This window comes from Canis aureus, chromosome 34, assembly GCF_053574225.1.
Source record: "Canis aureus isolate CA01 chromosome 34, VMU_Caureus_v.1.0, whole genome shotgun sequence".
Classification (NCBI taxonomy): domain Eukaryota; kingdom Metazoa; phylum Chordata; class Mammalia; order Carnivora; family Canidae; genus Canis; species Canis aureus.
This window is the reverse complement of record NC_135644.1, coordinates 2,284,113-2,302,538: the sequence shown is the minus strand read 5'-3', so window position 1 is coordinate 2,302,538 and position 18,426 is coordinate 2,284,113. Positions and strand designations below refer to the sequence as shown.

The 18,426-nt window shown below is 36.5% G+C and overlaps 1 long non-coding RNA gene across 1 annotated transcript in view; it reads right to left on the bottom strand.

The window, feature by feature from the left end:
- Positions 1-1,744: 1,744 nt before the first annotated feature.
- LOC144304692 (uncharacterized) overlaps positions 1,745-18,426 on the bottom strand; it is a 55,377-nt gene continuing 38,695 nt past the window's right edge. The window contains exon 3 of the long non-coding RNA XR_013371627.1: positions 1,745-1,830. This is a non-coding gene — a long non-coding RNA (uncharacterized LOC144304692). The remainder of the gene's footprint in view (positions 1,831-18,426) is intronic.

The window sequence follows — 18,426 nt, the reverse complement described above, 5'->3', positions numbered from 1 at the left end:
AATGGGTAGAAACTGAGAGTTTTTCCTCTAAAGTCAGGAACACAACAGGGATGTCCACCCTCACCACTGTTATTTAACACAGTACTGGAAGTCCTCGCCTCAGCGATCGGACAACGAAAGGAAAGAAAAGGCATCCAAATCAGGAAATAAGTCAAACTCTCACTATTTGCAGATGATATGATACTTTACGTAGAAAACCCAAAAGACTCCATCCAAAAATTGCTAAAACTGATACACAAATCAGTAAAGTAGCAGGATACAAAAATCAACGTACAGGATTCTGTTGCATTTTCTATATGCCAATAACGGAACGGCAGAAAGAGAAATCAAGGAATTGATCCCATTTACAAGAAACTCTATACTCATTTTTAACATTTAAAAACTTTGATAAACTGTGAATAGAGTTTTTGTATTTGAAATAGTTGACTCTTGTTCCTTTACCACTCACAGTCCCAGGAGGATTCTCTGTTGCCTGCAAGTGAGTTAAGTGTTCTCTTTAAATTAAATTTCAAGTCAAACTCAAGGATGAATTTTAAAATAAAAGTGAGAGCATTTGTCCTTGGACCCTTCATACTCGGTGACAGCAAGGAAGCATGGAAGGAAGACATAAAGTGAAACTGAAAAGAAGCAGGATTGCCAATATTGCACCGGTGGGTACTGGCATTTTCATTTATTTCAATGGTAATAGCCCGATGTCTCTGCACTTTCATATCTTACATAAAAAAAACTTGGAAAGGTTGTGATAAATAGAGTTAGTCAGCCCATCCATTAAATATGCATAAACAAACTTTCCTAAACTCAACTACTAAACTCAGGCTGGTACATTGATGGAGGGCAGAGCGAAAAAATTAGATGAAGTCAGTTAGGATGGCAGTGAGCAGTAGAAACCATTCAGTAGAAACCCAACCACAGTGTGGTTCCTGTGGGACAAGAAGTCCATTTGCGATCAATCCAGAACCCACTGGGCTGACAGAAGGGTTGTCCAGGACCCAGTTTCCCCCTGATTTACTGCTGTGGCATCTGTAGGGTGCCACTTTCATTCTGGTGGTTGTACGATGGCTGCTCCGTCTTGAGATATCGTACCTGCATTCCAAGCAGGAAGCAGCAGAAAGATGGAAGGCAAAAGACAAAAGGCCAGCTGAGTTTGGTCTACTTCTAAATATTCCCTGGAGTCCCTTCCAGTGATTTTTCCCGGACACCCATAGTTCCCAAAGTGTGTGTCAAACGACCTCCTGGCATCAGCTAATTCATGGCAACATGACAAGGTAACTTCAAGTTCTTGAGGAGAGCACCGTGACATTCAACATCTATCAGACTAAGTGAAAAATTAACTTGAGCAAATTCGGTTGCAACATTCGATCCTGGTTAATTGAAATGACATATCCTTGAAAAGCTGGGATTTTGACAATGCTATTGTTAAAAAGAAAGCAAATACCATACGCAAATCAATGTCGAACAGAAAACGAGGGCAACAGGGTCCAATGTGATTCCAAGATTTGAAAAGTTGCACAGGATTCAAGGCACAAACCTCCCATTATGCAATGTTTGGTTGGTCAAGAACATAATAAAAATAGTTTTTCTCTTAATTTACTTATATTTTTTCAAATGGATACTACTTTATATTAGAACATAGATATCTATTAAATTGTTTGGATCAAACTGTTAGATATTTCTTTTGGCTTAAGAGCAGCATGAAAAAATTACTAAGACACTAAAAGTTCTATAACAGAGAAAGTTTGGTAACCTGCCTTAGATCTTTTTAGCCATCTCCATCTACCTGCGGAGGAATGTGGGAAGATGTGAACTCCTGTAAGACACACAATCAGGACTCTATAAATAAAGAAAAAAAGGAGAGTATGAATATTGAACAGGCAGCAAGCAGTTTCTACCCCACAGACAGATCAAGAATTTTAATAGTATTCCTAATTCTTTTTCTCTTTGTAACATTTTATTTTCAAGTCCAAGGAAAGGATAACTTAATAACTAGAAAAATATGATAAATTACCAGTCAACAGTCAACACTCATGCCTACTAATTACATACTTGGGCATTATCCTTGTGGACTTTGTAAAACTCACATCACTTTATTAGTTCAAACTAATTATAAAGTATTATATACTATATATTATATATATTAGTTCAAATATTATATTAGTTCAAATATTATATATTAGTATTATATATTAGTTCAAATACTATAAATGTTAAATTATGTTAAGTACGCTCATTGTCATTGTCAGTTATAATGGATCTAATAAACTGGGGCTAAGTTAGGGGTCTTATAGAATTTCATTAACATTTACCAAAATGGTATTCCAATAATTGAAAGATTTAGTTCAGCTTTCTAAACCCAACAGAGGAAGTAATTTAGAAATCAGAAATTTATGATTCCATAACTAGTAATGAAAAACTTTAAGCATTTACGAAAAGAGCTTAAAATTGGCATTCTATATAAAACCCATTCTAAGTCAATAACCTGGGGCTATGTGGAATTAAGAGAATAATTATCAAAGAATAGTATTCCTTAAGTCTCTATTTTACCACACCATATATATTGTGTGATGACAATTATAATGAAAGCACATAAAAGAGATAACCAAATAGTACTTAAGGAACTAAAACACCCATCTTAAATTTTACTTCAGCAAGTTGGTATTCATTTAGATTATAGAACATTGGTATAATGTGTTTCCTTGTAATCACACCCAGAAACACTTAAACTGAAAATACACAGTGACTACATCAGCCCAAAGCTTAGAAACACAAAATGTAAAGAATAGCTGATATATTTTTTAAAAAGACACAATAACTTTTGTAAATTTGACAGAAATTTTATTTTAAACCAAAACTACCACCTGAGTCCATAGAAACTGATTTAAGTATATTTTATGATATGAATTGAAGGCCTTTTCCTCTCCCCCCCCATATCGTTTGATGTTAGCTATAATGTGGATTTATTGATACTAATAACCTAAATCCTCTTAATATCCAGCTCTGGCATTAAACCAGTGTCCTTGTGGTTTAAGGCCTGAAATAAATATTACGTGTTGCCCTGACATCTGATCCCAAGGCTTCAAATGGCCTAACCACAGTTCCCTGCTCCACTCTGCTCTCAGAGATCAAATCCCCTCGCCAAACAAACTCATCATGAAAACCAGGCATCATGCTTGCTTATTCTTGTATCCCAGGCTTCATTTCACCACCAGCCTGCAGAATTACCGGAACAAGCCAATCACATCCTCCCACAGGACCCCAGAGTCATCTCACCCTCTGGTTACTACAAAGCCTGCTCCCTCAGCCCTCCACTTATTCCTCTGTTCCTAAGATCACCATCCTCTGGCACATGGTGTGTGGTATCCTCCTCCATCAGATGGTGAGCACATGGGACTAATAAACTGCTATTGTCTCATCGGTCCAGACAGAAGGGGAAGGCCATGTGGATAATACCCAAGTATGTAATTAGTAGCCATTTGTTTGGCCTTCCCCATGATCCTAGGGCAATTCTAGGGCAAGAATCCTTCCCTCACTAATGAGGTGACAAAGAAGTGATCAAAACAGTCGTAAAAACATGGAACAAAAAAAAAGCATAACTCAAGAGATATAAATAGAGATACAAATTGAAATGATTATTACTAATAAAAGGATGACAATAATTATCATTGGGGTGCCTGGGTGGCTCAGTCTGTTAACTGTTGGACTCTTGATTTCAGCTCAGGTCACAATCTCGGGGTTGTGAGATTGAGCCCCACATGGGAGTCTGCTTGAAATTCTCTGTCTCCCTCCCTCTGCCTCTCGTCCAACTCAAGTTCTCATTCTCTCTCTCTAAAGTAAGTAAATAAATATTTTAAAAGCAATAGTTATTATCGCTTATGCAGCTTTATATATACTAAGTATTGTGCTGGATGTTCCACATATATGTTGTTATTCAATCTTTTGAACAGCTCTATAAGATATTCACATTTTATGGACAAAAAAAAATAAGGTTTACAGGAGTTAAGTAATTTAATTGAGGTTATAAAACTATTTGGGCAATGAGCTAAGATTTAAATTTAAGCAGTCTGACATCTCTACCATAAAAGACAAAATCATTATCATTCATATGATAATCTATATATTTATATATATTTTTTTTTAATATATATAATTCTATATATTTCAGTTCTAGAAAGAAGTCATGTCTTTCAGGGCACTTTATCAAACATCCATATAATGAACTCTCTTCAAAGGAAATAATATTTACTAAATCCTATTCTTAACAAATAATTTCATCTTAAATATGTCCACATAAATTAAAATATAAATTTCTAATCAAAAACAAATTTTAAAATATTCAAACTAAACTGAAAAAAATTGATATGTTGAATGTCTTCTGAATCTACATTGTCAATGATAGATTTCACTACACATAAGTGTTACTAAACTGACTTCTTTGATTTGGGGTATGATGCTGCAACCTCATTCAACATTATTGTTATGTTTTTTTAACAGGTTAAACAACTTCACTGTTAATAATACTAAAGTATTATTTTAATAGACTACTTAATAGTGAATAACAAAAAAATTAACATCAAAAATAATTTATTGTGTATTTATTTAAACATTTACTAAAACTAACTGATTAAAGTCATTACATATAAAGGCAGAATTTGGGGGCAACATCTTCTCAAGACGTAAATATGGTAAACACACACACATACATGCATATTACATTGTTAGTTCTTTTGAGTTTTGAATCCCATGATGAATTAATTCTTCCAAAACTTCTCTATTTGAACTACTGTGAAATATTTAAATGAGGTTAATATGAAAATTGACCTTTTCTTTACCTTACTTATACATTAACTTCCGCCACTATTCTGTCTCAGTGCTATACGATAAAGGAAGCACATTTCTCCAAAAACTCCATGTCATTTTCTTGCCGGTTTAAAGCCACAGTTTATTAAACAACTTAGTCTTATATTAAAATACAATGTGGCTTGATCTCTTACTACAAAAAAAATACTTTCTTAATAACTGCTAAAAGAATTCAACATGAGTACAAGTGTAGAAAAAAGGGATAACTTTTGTTATTTTAGCACCAGAACATTTCATCTTAAGAGTCAGACATTTTTACCAACACTCTGAAAGTCAGGTGACTTTATTTTTTTTGAGATTTATTTATTTTAGAAAAAGAAAGCAAGCAAGCACACAAGTGAGAATGACAAAGGGAGAGGGAGAGAGAATCTCAAGCAGGCTGTAGCAACTTGACATAGACTGTAGCAACTTCTTACTAGATAGGTCTCCTGAGGCAAGGGAAACCAAAATTATCCAAAAATACATAAAGAACTGGTAAAACTGAACACCCAAAGAACAAATAATCCAGTTAAAAATTGGCAGAAGACATGACTACATATTTTTCCAAAGAAGACATATAGATGGCCAACAGACACATAAAAGATGCTCAGCCTCACTCATCATGAGAGAAATGCAAGTCAAAACTACAATGAAATATCACCTCACATCTATTAAAATGGCTAAAATGAACAACACAGGAAACAGGTGCTGGCAAGGATGTAGAGAAGGGGAACCCTCTTACAGTGTTGGTGGGAATGCAAACTGGTACAGCCACTCTGGAAAACAGTGTGGAGGTTCCTCAAAAAGTTAAAAATAGAGCCACCCTATGACCCAGCAATTGCACTACTGGGTATTTACCCAAAGGATACAAACATACTGATTTGAAGGGATATATGCACCCTGATGTTTATAGCAGCATTATCTACAATAGCCAAACAATGGAAGGAGCCCAAATGTCCATCGGCTTATGAAGGGATAAAGAGGCACTATGTAATATATACCGTATATTGTTGTACATATATACATGGTGTATATGCAATATACACAATGGATTATTACTCAGCCATTAAAACCGAATGAAATCTCGCCATTCGCAATGACTTGGATGGAGCTAGAGGGTATTATACTAAGTGAAATAAGTCAGTCAGAGAAAGATAAATACCATATGATTTCACTCATATGTGGGATTTAAGAAATAAAACAAATGAACATGTGGGGGGGAAAGAGGCAGACCAAGAAGCCGACTTAACCCTAGAGAACAAACTGAGGGTCGCTGGAGGGGAGGTGGGCAGGGGGATGGGTTAGATGGGTGATGGGCATTAAGGAGGGCACTTGGGGAGATGAGCATTGGGTGTTGGAGGTAAGTGGTGAATCACTAGATTCTATATCAGAAATCAGTATTACACTGCATGTTAACTCACTGGAATTTAAATTAAAATTTGGAGATATTAATTAATCTGTGCTAGAGGATACACAGATAGCTGGACTAATTCCTTTTACTAATCCGAGGTAGTGCATATTATTACTGTCTCCACTTTAAAAATTAATATTAAAACTATAGAAAAAACAGCAACAAATTTCAGTTCGAGTTAACAAATTTTTTTAATTAATATTTAGATATATTAATGAAACAAATAACACTAAAGCACCTAAAAGTAGGATGACACACACAAATACCAGTAACTATGTATCTTGTTCTTGGGGTGATCATATAATTTATCATCCTAACTAATATTTCCAGAGTGAAGGGAACTATTACTAATAATTATACTGAGACAACAAGCATATACCAAAACTTTACCTGGCAAACTGAAATATATGACAGCCACTCTACTTTTTTCCCTACATTTTCTAAGCATAAGGAGACTCCTCAAATCTCTATCCCTAAGAGAAATATAGACAGAAATGCAGAAAGAAAAATGAAAAGTCATTATAAAAGTATGGAAAATATTTTAATTCATCACAGTCACTTTTCAATTTGTCTAAGGACCAAACTCTTTTTGTGAAATTACATGACAAAGTTTGCTACAATTTGTGAGTTGAACTAATATTAAACATAAAATATGAATAAAATCCTAAAAAATTTAAATCACTTTTAAAGAGTCACTCTCCATGCACTTGGTAATGAACAAACTTAAAATTGTGATTCTTTTGGAATTGCTTCATATTCCAAGGCCATACATTAGAGATTTTTAATAGTACTTCATTTCTCCTGAGTTAAATTTAACATTTAGAGCCAGGGAAAAAGTGCTGAGAGAACAAAACATTTCTCCCAGAGAGGTGAAAATAAGACCTTTAGTGTTTATCATGTGAAATAGTGTTTATCATGTGAAATAAAACCAAAAAAAGTGGCGAGGGGGCATGTTGGGATAATTAGGGGCTCAAAGGAGTCAAATAAATAATACTCGCTCTTCCTCTCATAGGTTTGAAAACAACTGGGAGATGGACTCAAGTTTCACACTAAATATCACTTCTGGTTCTCATGAAACATTGGAGATCATGGTTTGGGGCCTGGAATTTTGCCAAGTATCTTGATACTTCTCCACACACCCCCCCCCCCCCCATAAGACAGATGTGTCTTCAGGCAAAAGCAGATTGGGCCTATTTCAGGTTTCCAACCAAAGGCAGCCAGAAAGGGACCCCAGTGACGCACTTTGTGGCAGCCAGACTTGAAGATGATGAGAGACAGAGCGAGAAAGAGTCAAGTTGCTCCATCTCTTCTCCCAAAGTCATCAGGTTGGGCTACTCTCTCGGAAGCTGGACATTTTACACTCCATGACATCTCTCCACGTGGAAACGAAAGGCCAGGATCTGGAGCTTTCCCCCTAGCAGACATGTGTGCCTCATAATTCTTCCTGAATATTCAGGAAATCCCCACGATCACCAACTTCCACTAAAATCAAAGTGAGTTGAGTTTCTTTTTAGCCAAACTTTGGTAAACCATCTCATAAGGGGAGGAAGTGTGTGTGTGTGTGTATGTGTGTGTGTGTGTATGTGTGTGTGTGTGTCTATGTTCTTGTTCTCGCAGGGAGCTAGGCACAGAAAGTGAATTTAACGACTTTCATTGAAACCCCCACACACTATGGATATAGGAAAACAAATATCCATGTGATTAAGGAAAATGATTAGATAGGAGAACAGATAGAGACCACAGGCCATATATCCAACCCATACAAATGTAATGGAAAAGACAGTCAGCAGGGTCGAATAAAAATACTAGAAAATAAAAGATATTTAACCAGGCATAAAATCTACAGAGATTTCAGAAAAGGGTAGAATAAGCTACACTTAAGAGGAACAGCTACTATATTTACTGAGGGTGTGCTAAAACCTGTAATACCATCACCATAGACAAGATCCCTAATAACCCTTTTTTATATTTTTCCAACAGAGTGAGAGCAAATGGTGATCTGATTTCTGCTTCTGGTCCTACAAAGTCTCTGTTCATATGACTGTTGAACATCAAGGACTGTAACAGTCCTCAAAACACCAGAAGATGCTTTTTCTTTTCCTTTTAAGATTTTATTCATTTATTCATGAGAGAGAGAGAGAGAGAGGCAGAGACCCAGGCAGAGGGAGAAGCAGGCTCCCTGCAGGGAGCCCAATGTGGAACTCGAACCCAGGACCCTGGGGTCACGACCTGAGCCGAAGACAGACACTCAACCACTGAGCACCCAGGTTCCCCCAAAAGATACTTTCTGTAAGTGCCACAGTTGCTAACATTTAATGGCCATCAAAAAAGTCTAAGTGGAGTATAATTTAACAGAATTGGTGCTGTGACTTATCACGGCAACTATCTTAAAGATAAGTATGATTTTAAGAATAACTTCCTGACTGGATGTTGATAAAAGTTTTTGAATATTTAAATTTCTATCAATTTTTAGCTAAGAAAAATATGCTTAAAATCACACTTGCTTGTAATCATACTTAAATTGGGATAAACTAACCAATTTCTCAAAATATGGCATTCTGTGTAACCATTCCAGCCTTCACTGAAGCATCTAACTAAATTTTATTGAGTACTATCAGAGAAAAATAGTTTGTTAAAATCTGCTTTTGAGAACCAGACAAAAATTTTTTACTCCATCAAAAAAGATCCCTTTTCAAGTCTTGCAATTATTTTGACAAAAAAAAATTTATATAATCACCCCCTTAAAAATTGTTTCAATTTATCAGCTGCTCTCAAAATTTGTTAATATTTAGTATGTACAACCCAACTGTAACAAGCACTATGTTGTCATTTATCAAAATTATTTCTACCGTATATATTTCTAATTATGTAGCCATGAAATAAAATGGAAACTCTTCCCTATAACAGAAACATACATGTCAAATTTCAAGTTAGAGATGGAAACTTGTTTTCTACTCCTTAGGTTAATTCTATTTTTATATCAAAAAGTCTCCCTCGCTCAGAGAATGTCATTTTGTCATTATAGTATTTAAGAGCGGTATTAGATTAATAGAATCCCTTTTTTCAGGAAAACTCCATAAATGTCTTCACACTTTGTACTCTAATATCTCCTCCAGTTCCAAAAAGACACTGTTCAAACAGTATCCTTGATATAGAGGAAAAAGCATTAGCCTTATCAATTCTTAAGCCATGATGGTTCTAGTGGATTCTGTTTCAGAGCAAATTTTATCACAAATGTAATCCCAGAAATATTGGAACTATATATTATTGAGCACACATATAAAATTCAATTACCAGGGTAATTTAATTGATAGGAAATATATATTCTTCTCCTATGGGAAAATGAAATAAAAAGAGAATTTTTTTCCCTTCAGTAGTACTGAATGGAATTAATATGAAATTCTTTAACCCAAGGCAATCCTAGACCTTATTACCAGAATCATGTGTACTCGAAAGAGGATTTCTGCCAATAGAAATTGGTTTGCGTTAAGTCAACCAAAAGCTATCTCCCAGAAACTTTTAACTTGACCAGACTCCTCTACTACCGTCCCTATCCAGTGCTGGCGCTCTACACCTGCCTCTGTATGGAAAGTCCCTTTGGCTGTTTCTTCTTCTTTTTAAACTTTACCAACTTCCCAAGGCCCAGCCCAAGCTCCCTATCACCCACAAAATCTTCTCAGATTTCCTTGGTCTACAGCAAGCTCTCCCTCGCCCCTGAATGCAGAAAAATCTGATGGTCTATATAATTCATCTAGCTTTATCTTTTTTCCCCTTGGATAATTAATTATACTCTCATAAATCTATAGATATACAGAAAGAGAGTGATGACTTGTTTCCCCGACTAGACCAAAAATTTTATAAGGAGCTACACTGCTTACTCGAGGTTATCTACTCTAGAAACAGAAAGAAGCAATGAGAATTATATATTCTGTAGACCTACAAGATAGAAATAAGCGCAATCCCTGCCCCTTCCATTCTGGTTTATAAGAGACGATTTTTTTGGTTTTGTTTTGTTTTTCAAATAAATAAGAAAGTTTTACCGTCACATATACCTCATTGAGCTCTTTGATCTGATAATAAGATGACAAGTATTTAATAAATACTTATATTATACTTAGTATAATATACTAATCTATCTATTCAAAATCACATCGTAATACATTTCATAAGAAGTAAGGCATCTGAATTGGGATTTTCCTGTAGTCTAAAGCGTTACACATGATTAAAACAAATGCCTCACGCGTCCAGTCCACGTCCCCCACTCTAGCAGCTGAGCTATGGAAGGGTGCACCCACCATCACAGATCGTCAGAAAAGTGCAAATCAAAGCCATAGTGAGGTATCACCCCACACCTGTTAGAAAGGTGTCATCAAGAAGACAAGAGATGACAAGTGTGGGTAAGGACGTGCAGAGATAAGAACCCTTGTGCAGCCACTATGAAGAACAGTAGGGAGGTTCCTCAAAAAATTAGACATAGAACTACCATATGATCCAGCAATCTCACTTCTGGGTGTACGTCCATGGGACAGGAAAACAGAGTGTCAAAAAGCTATCTGAATGCTCAGGTTTATCACAGCATGATTCACAATAACCAAGAAAGGGAAACAACCTAGGTGTCCATCAACAGATGAGCTGATGATGAAGACGATGAAGATTTTTATTTTGTGATCTGTGTCAAACTGTCTCATTCTCAGTGCAGGTGATCCCTCCACTCCAGGAAACAAGAATGGGAAGAGGGGAGTCTTTCATGAGGTCTCAGCCCCCACAAGGCCCCAGGGAAACCCCACACAGTTCTGAGAGTTGATGGGAAGCCCAACAAAGACTAAGGTGGGTGAAAGGCAATGACAAGAAGGGTGCTGGTCACCAGTCAGGATGCTGGGGGTTGGAGAACCCTGTCCTTAGCCCTGCTCAGCTTTGGGGCTGCCATGTGCATGATGGAGAAGGAGGAGTGAGAAGATTGCCCTCCTATCTTGAAGCACCCCTTGTCCAGACATGGCTTTGACTCCACTCAGGGCTCAGGTGAGAGGAACAGGAAATTGTTTTGGGCTGACACACACACACACACACACACACACACACACACACACACACACAGGAATATTACTCAGCCACGAGAGAAGGAAATCCTGCCATTACAGGGCACCCGGGGGGCTCAGTGGTTGAGCATCTGCCTTTAGCCCAGGGCCTGATCCTGGAGACCCGGGATTGAGTCCCGCGTTGGGCTCCCTGCATGGAGCCTGCTTCTCCCTCTGCCTGGGTCTCTGCCTCTCTCTGTGTCTCTCATGAATAAATAAATAAAATCTTAAAAAAAATAGAAAACTACATACGGAAGAAAGATTAAATGTTCCCTAGCTCTTCTAAATATTCGAGATAGGTTGGGATGAATAGAAAAAATAAAGTCAGTGTCCAGAGTTTAACAGGATCAATTATTTCCAGCTATGTTAGTAGGATGGGGAAGATCATGAAAACTCTTCTTTGCACTTGCCCTGAATTCTCAGCAGAAAATTGCAATGACAAAAAAAAAAAAGAAAAAAGAAAATTGCAATGACAAATATGATGATACAGTTAACCACACCTAAAGGGTGTGCCTCATACATTTTAGAGAAGCAATATGGAACAACGTGGTTAAAGCTGCATCCCCAGTGTCGGATGCCGGGGTCCGAGCGCCGCCTCTGCCCCTCGTTAGCCTGGTAACACAGCTTCACCGGCTTCCTCGTCCGTGTTTCCACATTAGGACCCACCCGACAGATTTGTTAAGAGGAGACCTTCTGTGCAAAGCACTTGAAATAATACCCGGTGCACATTAGGCACTTGATAAGCATTAGCTAAATATAAAGTCTCCAAGAACTTAAAATTGTACATAGTTTGGAAAAAGATTTAGTGATTGTTTTCACTAACTTAGATAAGGGAATGCTTTTTAGATTCAGACTTTCTCAAGTTCTCTCCCAAAGCATAGGATACATTTCCTAGAGGGAGACTTCGATTAGGGACTAAATGAAGGGAAGGGTAAAACAACAAAACATTTCATGAAAAATAAAAAAATAACTCACTCGTGTGCTCTGTGGGAATTATTTCTGTTGCTGTCTAATTGCCTGGCCTTCGACACCCGCCTGTCAAACCAACCAGTGACCCGGATTAAGTGCAGCTGTTCAGACCACATCAGTTTCTAGGCCTTTCAGGCACGTGGGGTCCAGTTCACGTCCACCTGCCCTCCGTCCCCGTGTGCTCCTACAGTAACTATGCGCTGGGAAGCTCTTCACCCACAAACAAGCTCCCACCCAGCTTGGGGTTTGGGGTTTTTGTTTTGTTTTTTTGTTTGTTTGTTTTTTGCCTGAACAGAAAACTAACTTTGCAAGAACTGAAGTCAACTCTGATAAACGTCCCTCATGGCACCAAGTACGGGGATGCCATCACTTTCATTATAAAAAGAATTTTTTAGTTTGTCTAATTTGTTGGAGAATTGTTTAAGAATGTATTCTCTAAGAGACACGCATTAATCTTACATTAAAACATATATTTTGGCAGCTTATGCTCTGCTTTAAATGAACTATTATTTTAATCACAGGCATTTGCAAAAACAGTTTGATTTTTCTTAATTAATGTCTACTAAATTTACTTATGATAGACACACTCTTTTTTGCCAGCGTAAAACAAATATACGTGTGGTTATTAATTCTCTCTTAGCACCATACAAAATTATTAATTGAGGTGGAACTTTTCTGCCAAGGTACTTTAATTTCTTTTTTTCAAATGAAAAGATGTAGGAGGATGACTGACTGGCATGCCCGTCCAATGAATGTAGTAATTTTTTCCCTGCCTGTCAACTTGAAGACAATGTTTCACCCCAGTGTTTTCTTTCAAAGAGCTCCAGAGGAAATTTAGCAAGATTAGGAGAGACAGAATGGAACTATACAAAAGTTATTGGCTTTTCTCCCACCTTCTTTTATACATTCTGCACACAATAGTGACATCTTCTGGTTGCCTGGAATATTGATGTTTGGAGCAATGCTTTGAAACCACATCAAACTTTTCTGATCACTCATCAAAACACACCTCTTTGCCTAAAGATACTAAATGACATATTCCTGAATCAGAAGTACTTCAGCTTTAAACGTGTGCCATCAAAATTCCAATTTAGGGTTTTTTTTAAGAGAAAATACAATAGAAGAGCAGGTACTTATTTCTTCAAAACAAATTTGAGACACGCATTTAATCTAAATTCGATTAGTCAACGTATAAGACGCAGGTTAAATATAAAATTAACTGGGTCTTAAAAAATTACTTGACACAGTTAACAGGCTGGTTTCGACATCCACTTCTGGAAATTTCATTTTCTAGAAAGTTCACCAACAACTGGAAAAAAAAATTATCGAAAAGAGAAAAGTTCAACAGTATGATATTTCCATTTTTAGTAAGAGATAAAACAGATGTGGAGGTTCTGGGAGAAGGAAGAGCCTAACACTAAATGACATTGCTTTCCTCCCCAACTTTTTCATAAGGGCCTGTACCTGTGCAGAACACCATGGCATCGTGAGGATGCCCTAAAGCACTATCCTCAAGGCTAACCTCTCGTTTCATCCATGAAATGATGAATCCACCCACAGTGGCATGGGGTCTCAGCTGGTTCTGGTAACCCAAGAATCCCAATCCCCTCCATGAGGATTGAGCCCAGGCATTGGGCATCTAAATAAAACATATTTATATTATAACCCCTTTCTCAAGACAACAGAAGAAGGATGACTTGAATAGTGCCCAGGTGATTTGCTCATACCTCTCCCTAGAAAAGATGAAAAAAGTACCACATACGCCCATCATAGATCAACTAAGTAACCCACAGCAGAAAATTCTAACCAAAAACTAAAGGAAACTGAATTTCATATCAGCAACTATTTGTAAACGTAGAGAAGTGAGAAATTAAGAGAAACTGAATTAACTTCGTTCTGTCCGTCATGAATGCAATGCAACAAGTATTATAGATTCCAGTCACACATTTTAAAAAAGAGAATTCTTAAGAAGAAAAAATATGTAGATCGGGGTTATTTAAGGTGGTTTAAGTAACAATCAACCAGAGAAGCTAATTATTAAAATTATACTAATTATATTTATCCTATCATCTGGATCAAGCTAGCATCTCTCCTGGTAATAACAGCTCTTTACAAACTCATTACTATACGTTGAAAAGACATTTGTAAAGAACAGACCACCACCATTTTCTAAAGTATGTTAAAAGAACACAAGGCACACATTCTTCTTTGCATTTAGAAATTAAGATATTTGTGTTATCTGAAATTGCAAATCAAATTTAACCAGAGAAACAAGCTACAAATAATATATGTAATTATTCTTTAAATGGTGTGTAACTAGTATGATAAACAGGAATTTACTATTATAATCAGGATGATATGCTGAATAGATTTCTGAACTCATAAAAGAACTACACTCTCAGAAGTGACAGAGAGAAGCAACCGATTCATTTCCTACCCAATCTGTGAAAGCTCTGCTAGTTGTTTCTGATATTGTGATCGCTTTATTACTGTTTTCTAATCTTACTTTCAAAAACGTTCTTTGTGTAAAGAAATAAACAAGCCTCTTGGATAGATATGCCCACGACAGGCATTTTTTAAAATTTAAAATATCCTTCAAGTCAGTAGTAAAATAAGCAAACTATAAGGGTACGGCCTGTTATCTGGTTGACAATAAAATCAACCTCTTTCTGTAAGAAATGCAGAAAATATAAATTAAGTTTCGTCTTTGATACAACATGCGGTCTATTTGCAATTTTACTCAAATATATTCAGTAAATAAAATGCTGATATTGACTTCCCATTCATAGGAGTTCGAATGGATCGATAAAAGCTACAACATTGAACTCATCTATCTGTACCATGATCTATCTAAACAATTGCATTAACCAAAACATTTGGATCATTTAAGTGATCCAATATCGAGAACACAAAATAATCAAGTTCTATGATTTTAAGAATGCCATTCTAAGATAATATAGCTCCTATAAGCTACATGTTTTGGAATAGCTGTTTGCTGTCAAAAGGTTGACTTTTCAAAATTAATGTTAGTTTTTAAAGATGTTCATCCTTTCCAAATTATTTGCAAGGTTAAATGTAATCACAACCAAAACTCCAGTGGGATTTAATTCTACTTTTTAAAAATCTGAGCAATTTCTAGTCCTTTAAATAAATGATTACTGAAACAGAACACATGCACAGAAAGTGCACAAACCCTAAATACACAGCTGACGTAGCTGTGCTTCACTCTTCTAGGAATTTCATAACTCTTCTTCTCAGATCCTTTTTATATTTTAAGATTTGTGTATTTATTTATTTTAGAGAGAGAGAGGGAGAGAGCAGGAGGTAAGAGGGAGAGGGAATCTTCAAGCAGACTCTCCACTGAGCACAGAGCTATGAGATCATGACCTGAGCCAAAACCAAGAGCCAAGAGCGCCACGCAGGTGCCCCTCTTCCTCTCAGCTCCTCTTTAAAGCAAGGTTTGTTCACCAGCTTTGGGCTTCCGGGACAGTATACTCTTCGTGGAATGGATCTGGGGTATTTATTGAACCTTTCTTTAGGAACGGGTTTCTTGTCGATTTTTATAAATATCTCATGTGTGCATGAGAGACTGTTTCTCTCCCTCCATGATGGGCATAAATGTATATATAAGCAAAAGATATTATTCAAATACCTTTGCTTATTTCTCTCCTAGTATCAAGTTCTCAGAGAAATATGTTAAAACAACCTTTGCTCGTTGTTGACTTATTTACCTATTCTAGTAGCTCTGTCAGTTTTTCCTTTATTTATGTTAAAGCTATATTGTTGCCTGCAAATATGTTCACGACTATATTATATCTCTTTTCTATCCTCTAGGATGTTTTGGCCCTTAATTCCATGTTGCCCAAAATTAAATCTATAACCCAGTTTTCTTGACTCATATTTGCCTGGCTATTTTATTTCCGAACTTTATAACTTTACCATCACTATATTTAGACATCTTTGAAAAGGCAACCTGAGATTCTCTTCCTGTCAGTGAGGCCCAGATCTAAGCAAAGACAAGGAAGTGGAGCAGACCAGTAAGAAGTCTCTGTAAAGGGTCTTACTTTTTGAGTGCTTTCCCATAGATTAGTCACATGTAGCACACAGATTTAATTTTCCTCTCCTACACTAAAATATTCCCCAATGACTCAAACTCTTCTGGGTGATGGTGGAGGATAAATATATAACAGAGTAAGGGAATATAGAGGAGCACACTGCAGAGGTATCTGTGCTCGTGAATTTTCAGTAACCAGCATCAAATAAAATGGGATTCCACAAGGAGATGGTGGGTATAGAGAGAGTGCATTACCATAAGGAAAACTAAAAATGGACAACTCAAGAAGGACAAATAAAAATTCCACAGTCTCGTATATACCAGCAAATGTAACTCTTGAAAAGAGGAAAAAACTAACCATTGGAAACCCATGACAGCCTATATTCTCTAAGTATTAAGTGAAAAATGAAGCAGTTACTCTTGTCAGCACCATACAGAAAATGAAGTTGTGCTGGGTCTTTTATCACCTCATTCCCTTCTTTTTTTGTCTTGACTGATTTTGGAAACATCGACTCAGATTATTGTTACTACTATTAGCTTTTAAAACATAAACGTCTTTTTTGATAATAATTTCTAGAATATGCATCTAATTCTGTAACAGTTTCGGGGCACCTGGGTGGCTCCAATGGTTAAGAATCTGCCTTTGGCTCAGGTCATGATCTCAGGGTTCTGAGATCAAGCACCATGTCGGGCTCCCTGCTCACTGGGGAGTCTGCTTCTCCCCCTGTCCTCCCCTCTGCTCGTGATCTCTCTCTCTCATTCAAATAAATAAAATCTTAAAAAAAAAAAAAAAGTATTCAGTTCTAGATACTGTGTTCTTTCTTTTGGTTCTGCCAAAATTATAGCTATGGTCCCTTTTGAAACATAAGTCAACCTATTTAAACAGTTCAGGTCACTTCCCAAGCCCATTTTTTCAGTTAACTTTTTAAAATTAAACCTGAAAAAAATTAAAAATTCTATGAACATTTTTGGCCTGAAAGAAAATACTTGAACCCATTAAGATACACCAGAAGTAGGCCTAATTAGTTTGGGTTTTTTTTTCTTTTTGAGAGCATCAATTCACTTTTTCAAATTCCAGTATAGATAACATACAGTGTTAAATTGGTTTCAAGTATACAGTGTTTCAACAATTCTGTACATCCCTCAGTGCTCATCAAGATAAGTGTGCTCCTAATCCCCTGCACGTATTTCACCCATCCTCCCACCCATCTCCCCTCTGGTAACCATCTGTTCTCTAGCGTCTGTTTTTGGTTTGTCTCTTTCTTTACCTTTGTGCACTTGTTTCTTAAATTTCACATATGAGTGAGATCATATGGTATTTGTCTTTTTCTGACTGACTTATTTTGCTTAGCATTAGCTCCATCTATGTTGTTGATGCAAATGGCAAGATTTCATTCCTTTTATGGCTGAATAATATTCCATTGTATATATACCACCTCTTCTTTATCCATTCATTTACTAATGGACACTTGGGCTGTTGCCATAATTTGGCTATTGTACATAATGCTGCAATGAACATAGTGGTGCATGCATCCTTTAGAATGAGTGTTTTTATATTCTTTGGGTAAATACTCAAAAGTGTGATTACTGAATCATAGAGCTACCCTATTTTTAAGTTTTTGAGGAAACTCTATACTGTTTTCTACAATGGCTGCACCAATTTTTATTTCCACCAACAATGCATGGGGGGTACCTTTTCCTCCACATTCTCACCAACGCTCATTTCTTACATTTTTTATTTTAGTCATTCTGACAGCTATAAGGTGATATCTCATTGTTGTTTTGATTTGCATTCCCTGAAGATGAGTGATGATAAACATCTTTTCATGTGTCTGTTGGCCATCTGTAATTCCTTGGAAAAATGCCTGTTCATGTCTTCTGCCCAGTTTTCAATTGAATTACTTGTTTTTTATGCTGAATTAGGTATTTTTGCAAATGCAACACATTTATAATTTATAAGTAAATTAGTGTTTTGTTTCCAAAAGTGGTATTTCTTAAAGTGTCAACTTGTTATAAAGAATTAAGAAATGAGCCATCAGAATTAGAAAGAACGAGTTTGTTTGCATTCCTGTATCATTTTGAGA